We start from the raw sequence: 8,505 nt of genomic DNA, 5'->3' as shown, positions 1-8,505 counted from the left end.
AGAAAAATAGGGGAGGAATTCTGGACAGATCTATCCCCCAAATAAGCATCTCCAAATCATATTTTCAAATGTATCCTGTAACTAGTCAAACACATTTTCATAAATTTATTTTGAGAGAAAAATCTATAGTGCCAAGTTTCAAGCAGGATATTTTTTTCAGTAGAGAAGCTATGAACTCTTTGACAGAGGGGTTAATAATGGAAACACTGGAAGCACTTTAAATGTAGAGGCAAAAACACACAACCCTCATTTGACTTCAAAATTTTGATTCAGTATTAATTAAGGGATGTATATCAGTAATTCTGTAGGAAGGTGCCAGTTAGGAGAACAGATTAAAAAAAATAAAGTAAATCCTAGGTACATTTTAATTATCTTGTCAATCTGTTTAACTGAGAAGCAGATCTGCAGTAACACTACAGTTTGCAGAACATAGTAGCACTCGACACAAACTTATGTTGTGGTGGTTTATTTAATGCTTTTAGAAATGCTAATAAATGGAGGCAAAATAGAAATTTCCATGGCCTCAAACCAGGTTACATCTCTGCATTTACAAAATGCATCTACAAGTATTTGCAGCTACAAAATTGTTTGCACCCATGTTTGTCTGCGAAATGGATTTATATCTTTACATTCATATATGCATTTCTATAGATGCAGTCAAAGGCTGCTTTTGAAAATATGTCCTAGATGAAAATTATATAAAGCATGTGCAGACTTCCAGAGACAGGAATACAAAGCATAGGCCTCTGCCAGATCACTACACCTGGAATATAGCATGCTGAGACTGCAAGCTTCCAAAATTTGAAAGGAATGGCAGCCCAGGGACCTAAGAAAAAAGCTGTCAGATGGGTTGCATCCATGAGTGAATGTGGGCAGCTGGAAATTATCAAAGGACTTGATTACAGGAGACTCAGAGAAAAAGGGAATGTGGATATGCAAATCATAACTTCTTACAAGCTTCAGCCTGAGTCCGCATTCCCACTGCTAAGGTTTTGGCATATTCCCAGTATGTTTGTGTTGTGAGGCTTCTGAATCAATTGAATCCGTGCTGCTTCTTGTTATACCTGATGCGACAATTTGAGGAATCTATATATTTCTTAAATCTGCTGTTATTATCATCTTTATGTGCATCTGTAGTTTAAGAGATCTTGTGACAGAGGAAACTGGAAGGCTATAAGAAAGTAGAGGCTGTTCTGTTTAGGTCTTTGACCATTTTCACCAGTTCAAGCTGAGGGGAACATGAAGATTTCGGGGGCACTGACAGAACGTAGACTCCCTCCAAAGGGAAAATGAGATAGAACAGGGGTACTCAACCCCCAGCCTGTGGGACAAATCTGCCCCACAGGGCTATGGCATCCAGTCTATGGAGCTCCCCAGGGTCTAGAAATTTGGTGGCGGGGAAGCAGTAGCGATTAATACTGCCACCCCTTCCTCAGCCAAATTACCAAGCCCAACACAGCTGGATTAGGCCCTCCCCATGCAGCAGGATCAGGGCCAAGTCCCTCTTCCACCACTACCCTTGGCTGAATTGGTGGAGGCCTCCCCACCCATACATTGGATCAGGCCTCTATCGCGGCCACTCTGCACACTGGATTGGATCTACCAGCCAGATCCAGCCTGCAGACCGACAGGGCATTGTGCATCTGGTCCACAGGTGCAAATGTTTGGGCACCATTGAGCTAGAGTGAAAAGTAATGCATTCTGTTCATTTGCTTTAAGTACGATATGTACTTTAAATCTTAAATAAATAGGAACCACACGTAATGGCAGCACAGTGTGACAAGTGTTCCCAACCAACCCAGCCCAACCAAGTCTCTGCCATTTAACATGATAATGTTGCTGTACCTTGTCCTTCTCCCTCTGTCTGTTTCCTGAGCTACAAGAGATGGACACATCATAAATTCAGTTTGCAAAATGATCAGGACGGGAACTAGACAGAGTTTATCTAAGGTTCTAGCACAGCAGAAACTTGATTCCTAATTCAAATCTCTGGGTGCTATCAGAATGCAAATAAATTATAATAATGTCAGTTAAATGAGTTTGCTGGTTGCTTTCTTGGCCCAGACTAAGCACCCAATCCTGTTCCTGTTGAAGTCAGTGAGTGGAAAGTTTGTCACTGACTTCAACAGAAGGTGAAGCAGGCCAGAAACCAGCACAAATGGACAATTTAGTACACTTGTCATGTTTTCCTTCAAGGGAGAGTGGTCTGAAGTAGGTTATGAGACCTTTCTTACTGTTATGAATCTGCCTCAGGCAACATTGACCTTGTACTGCTGGCACTCCTGGCTCTCTTTCAATTTCATTAGGGGACACATTCTCAGGGAATGCTGTCACATTAGACTGCCATTTCTTGTCCCCTGCACTCAGTCCTGCCTCGTCACATGACCTTTCATGGCTATAGATTTCTATGGGCAGGGAGAGGTCTGTGGTCAAAAATTCAAAGCAGGATTAGGTCATATTTTATATAAATCAAGGGTATTTCTGTTGAAGTTCAAGTGACTGTTAAGTCCATGTAAGTCAGGGGTGGGCAAAATGCGGCCCGCGGGCTGGATGCGGCCCGCCAGACCATTCTATCCGGCCTGCGGGGCCCCTAAAAATTTAGAAAATTAATATTTATCTGCCCCTGGCTGCCTGTCATGCGGCTCTCAATGGCTTGCCAAAAGTCAGTAAGTGGCCCTCTACGCAAAATAATTGCCCGCCTCTGAATTGTAAGTAAAAAGAGAAAGAGGTCCTGTGTGTACTACAGGAATTTCAGGCTACTAGACTGTAGTACCTTTAGCATCACACTGTTTCTAAAAGAAATATCTTCATGTATCTCATAAATTAATGTATTTTAATCTCTCTTCTTAAAATTCAGACTAGATAATCAGGTCAGTTGATATCTCCTCCCTATTTTATATTAATTACTGAGACTTGTAAATTCCAAACCCTTGTGAATTGTGCAATATCACAGTCACTGCTCTCTGAATTCATATTGTTAATTAAATGATGAGACTCCTAAATTCCAAGCCATTAATTGGACTGTATTACAGTCATAGCCAGGAATTCTTACCAGCAAAACTGAATTTTACTGCCTGCTTTATAACAAAGGTTAGTACCTCTACTTCCTTGAGGGTAAGAGACAATATTCAATGAAAGGGGACCAAGGTAGCCAACACAGAAGGGAGGATTCAAGAAAAGAAAGAAAAACAAATCCACTGATGCCACAGGCAAAAAATACAATCATATTAACTCTCTTTCCCAACACTGCATAGCTTCTGAAACAGTTATTTTTTCTGATTATGTTTCCATACACAAAAAACAAAAATACTTTTGGTTTACAATTATTTTCATATTTAGGTTAAGGAAAAAAAAAATAAAAAAAGAAGAAAAGTAAAAGGTCTCCATTTGAGAGTGCTGTGTTTGTATATAATCTTCATGTATGCCATAGTAACCTTGACATCAAAATTGACTGCTCTCTCCTTACAGAGGTAGAGGGGTTTTTGAGCAGTTTTATACTGCAGTTTGTGGGAAATAATGGCATTTTCATACTGAAGTGAACCATTCAGATATAGGGGAGCGTGTGGGGGTAAAAGAACATTTTCTGGTGAGAATTAAAACCTAGCATTGATTACAGCCATTAACAGCAATCAGTTCATTAGAAACATTTAGGTCTTTCTTCTCACAGAACAACCAGAGGCAAACCACAGTATTTTATTGAACTTGTTCAACATTTAAAATTGCTCAACAATTTATGAAAATAATTTTCAGATTGTATATTGTTTGCAAGCATTCATCTGGTGTTTGATATTCATTATTCAAACTGTATGATTGGTGAACAGTCACAGCCTATAGTTTCTGGTCCCTGATTGGAAAAGCATATTTTTCTACTTAGTCATAAGACCATATACTTATGTAAATATGAGTTTTCCTTGAATATTTGTGTGAACAACACCTTACCTATATAAATGTTTAAAAACAGGATTTCATAGGTCATGGATGCTGTTAAAGTGAGTTTACTAGGATTATTTGCATAAATGTTTTCAAATCCTGTTTAGTAGTTTTTGCCTAGTTCTAGTCCTAACCATTTCATCTAGTCCAAAATCTCAAATCATACCAATCTATTGCACCGTAAAGTGTCACCATATGGCTATGAGCAGCAACTGCTGAACAGTAAATTAGTCTACTGTGCAGTTAGCTAGTACTGGTAAATACAGATACTAGATTAACTGTTCAGTAGTTACTGCACAGTAGGGCTCATGTAGATGCTGACCAGAAGCAAATTTGCTCCCAGTCAGCCATACCAGCAGAAGGCCCAGTCCTAGGGTTGCTCAGCTCCCAGCTCTCCCTAGGAGCCAACCAGTGTGAGGATCAGGTCCCTCTCTGCCACCCCCACCCCAGCACTGCAGGGCTTCTGGCTCCCCAGAGGAGTGGGAAGCTGAGCAGCACCGGGACAGAAGACCTCTTGCTTCCCCATTCAGGCAGGGGCTGGGCAGGAGCTGTCCCACCAGTGAGGCAGCTGGCAGTGAGTCACCAGCCAGGCGGGGATTCCCTGCCCAGCCAGAGGTTTGCTGCCAGCTGCCCTACTAGTGAGACAGCTCCCACCCAGCCAGGGGCTTTCTGCCAGCTGCCAATCAGGGCAGGAGGCTCCCTGCCCCAGTGGCTGATCAGGGCAGAGAGCTGGGAACCAGCTGCAGGGAGGGGACACTTTCCCAGCCCTGGGGCACAGGGCTGGGAAACAGGTACCCCCTGCCCCGCTCAGAGCCCATGCCTGACCCTGGTGCCCCCTGCTAATCCGGGGCTAGCACCCAGGGGAGCCTAAAGCAGCTGTAGTGGGGCAGAACAAGGCACAAGTAGCCCTGCTATGAATTCCTCCCATTAGAAGCAAATTTGCTTCAGACAGGTACACATGTAGATGCACTCCCAGGAAAAGCTTACTGCACAGTAAGGTTACAGTGCATTAATATCACTTGTAGATACGCCCAGCTAGATGCTTTCTGCCACCTTATGTTGCCACTGTACTTTCACTTCAGAGATACATATTTTGCTTCAGATCCTGCCCTAAACTGTTGTGTGATATTTCTTTGAGCTGGTCAGCAGGTGCTGCATTGCATTCCAGATGTGTTTGCATGTGATCAGTGGGTAAAGCAAAATACCTTGGTAGGAAAGACAATATATGGCTGGAGATTTGTCCATAGATAATAGAAGCATACAAAAGTAAATGTTTCATTGTCAATACAGCCCAAAGAATGAGTAGCACTGTGCCAAATCCCATTCTGTAGCTCCCGGTGGAGTTAAAACAGCGATGTTTTTACTTCACTGTTCTTTGCATCCTCCAGACTATTCCTTGAATGCAGTGGAATGAAGTAAAACTAAGACAACTCTTTTATCTGGCTTTAGATATAAAATCTCATCATTTCTAGTCCCTTTTCCCTAACTTCAGTGGGTTTTGTGGACTGCTGTCTTGGAGCTAGCTTTTTCCTCTTACCCAAAAAATGCCAGGGTTTTCTGTCAATCCCCTGCTAAATGCACAAACATAAGAGCTTCTGACCCAAGGGACATTCTGGGAGCCTGAGAAGAGAAACTCTGTGCCAGAGCTATTTTGTTGCTGCTCCAAGGACCAAGGCATTCCAATGACTGTCTTAGCCAGTGCCAAGAAAATCCTTCCTCCCCATTCCTTCACTGGATTTTGGATCAGTGTAAGAATTAATCTTTATTAAGAGCTTTCATCAGGCATTCTAGAGTCACCAGCCCTACTGAATTCCCTGTGACAATTTGCCTTCTGGTGCTGCTAATTCATGCAAGAGGCTTCCAGAGTGTTTATTTTTTTCCTGTAGGTCTATGCTTTAAAATCTATTCTTATGCTAGTAGAAAAAATAGAGAGGTCAACTGCATCTTTGAAGATACAGTCATATTAGTGTGTGTTGCAGTACTGGAGCCCTTATGAATCAGATAGCAAATTTTCTGTCTATAGTAAAGCAAAATTAACAGCCTGAATATTTTCAGTGTATCCACATGTGTAAATCTGCAGCTCTATAGGAAAATACTGATTTACACGTTCCATTTCTATTCAGGTGTGGTGTAATCATGTCTTTTAGTTTACCACTGTCGACTGGATTTGCCACTGCCAGCAAATAAAGAGCTAACTGTATTTTTAGATTCAAATACTGTACTGCATTTGAATGCAAATCACCATCCTGCAGTATTAATTTAAATTATCAATAGCTGCTTTTATCTTACTTTTATGAAAAAAAAAAATCCTCTGTTCAAGAATAACACCAGGAAAGCATAAGTAAATAATCTGTCCCCTCTCTAAGTAAAACTTACAGCATTACTTTATAAGCCCTTTTCACCAACTGCCTAGTAAATGCAGCAGGCTCAAAAAACCTTCAGGAACAGTCATCAAATTGTTTGTCAGTGCTCTCCTAGACAGACTGAAACAATCAGCAGCCACATAAACAATACCATGTTGCTGATCACATTCTACATATTATTTATCTGTGAAATCAGCTTTCCCTCATAATTTCTACATGCAGCATTGAAAAACATAGAGGCCTAAATAAAAAAAAGACTAATTTGAGGCATTTCATTTTTTGTGAAGCTGTTTGAGGTACCCTCCTTAAAAGGGTCTGATTTTTTTCAGAGGACAAATATTTATCACTCTCTGAAAATTAGCTACATTTAAGGTATCTCAAGTAGGGTATTCAAAATATAGAGGCACTGCAAATCAGTCACTGCTGGTTAACTGGGGAGGTAAAAGCAAGGAGGGTCCTTTATACAGGTGTTGAGATTCTTATTTAGATTATGCAAGGTTTTATAGTACTGTGATACGTACACTTTAATTAAAATGTTTCTATTGTTCCAGTTTGTGTATTCACAGATTTACTGCTGTAAAGGACAATTGTGACCACTCAGTCTGACCTGCATAACACAAGTCATAGTTGACTCAATCATTTCTGTAGTAAGCCCAAATTTGATGGTTGAAAACTTTCTAAATATGAACAGATGCAGTGTTGCTTTATGAATTTCATAAGCGGCTAGTTAATAGTAGTTCACATCCATACCTATTTCAAACGCACTGACAAAAGTCTAAAGCTCTGGGAGGTATGAAGCATCTTCAGTAATCTTAATGAGTATTAAAGATGAAGCCTACTAACGCCAGTTGTAATGCCTGTTGTCATATTTCTGAAGAGAAGATTCAAATATTCTAGGATTGTGAAGGATTTGAGGATTGCAGTTTGAGTTTGAGTAGAGTATTCTCCATGTTCTTTACCCTCCCATCCTAATTCCTGATTAGTATTCAATTCCTATAACTGTAGAGGCACTTTCATGTAGCCTGACTTCTGCAATCATTTAAGGTTCCAAAGTTACCACTGGAACTAGAGGATTCAGTCTTTGCCCTACTTTCTATACTAGTTCTACTTGGGGAAAAAATATTTTGTACTGTTAAATCTAGGTAATTTTTTTTTCTGAAAAATTATGTATTTCTATAGCTGAAAGAATTAAATCTGCCATAATAGGCTTATCACCCTATCATAATACTGTTAAACATCTTTGAAAAAGGGGGATTTTGAATCTTGAAAAAATTCAACATATTTTTTCTATCCTTTAATGCTATTTATGAACAAAAAATCCCCATCCACAACTGATAGAACATGTAATATGTCTGACGCCTCTGCTTTCATCCTAAATCACAGCTTTAACCTTTACAGTTTGTGCATTTTCATGATCTTGATATTTTATATGTAAATCTCAGGATTTCCTGTCCATACACATTTCAGTTCAAGTACTTCTCTACCACTGCACAAATCTCCAGTGAGCATAGCACTGATGAATTTTTAGAGGTATGGTTTTATTTTACTTAAACTGCTAAGACATTTCATGTATCTGTGTGCAGAGCTGTCAAAATGTGAGGGTCTAAATGAGGCCAGAGCTGCCAACCTTAGGAAAGAGAAAACATAGAGATTTGAGAAAATAATAGTAGAGAGCTTTCATAACCTGTTGAAATGTAGTTTAGCTTTCTCTTCTCTTTATTAAGGGACTGTGATGCTTAAAAGTGAACCTTATCCTGAAAGAAAATTGGAAAATTCTTCAAAGTTTCTTTATAAATTTTCTCCTGTGGAAGGAGGGCAGGAACATTTAATAGATGTCAGTTTGTTTAAATTAAGAGCCAAAATTGGAGGGTTGTAAGGTGTATCAGGAAAGGCATAACCTTGATCTAAAGTTACCAATTCTCCTCACTGATGGTACAAGAACTCTTTATATTTAAGCATGGAGACAGACTAGTTGTAAATAAAAGGGCTGAACTAATAAAAAGAATTTATAACAAATTCATTCCCATGTAGGGTCTACACTGTATAAAATCCACACCATTCGCATAGACCAAGCCTCCAAATTGTCCGACTTGTTTTGAAAACTTTTGCCAGAACTTTCCTTTTCCTGACCTGACAGATGGTCAGCTTTTGCGTTTTCCCGCACACTTCTCTCTGGAGCATAAGTTGCCCTATAAATACTGCTTTAGTTGAT

The sequence above is a fragment of the Alligator mississippiensis genome, chromosome 8 (genome assembly GCF_030867095.1).
Source record: "Alligator mississippiensis isolate rAllMis1 chromosome 8, rAllMis1, whole genome shotgun sequence".
NCBI lineage: Eukaryota > Metazoa > Chordata > Crocodylia > Alligatoridae > Alligator > Alligator mississippiensis.
This window is presented reverse-complemented; position numbering follows the sequence as displayed.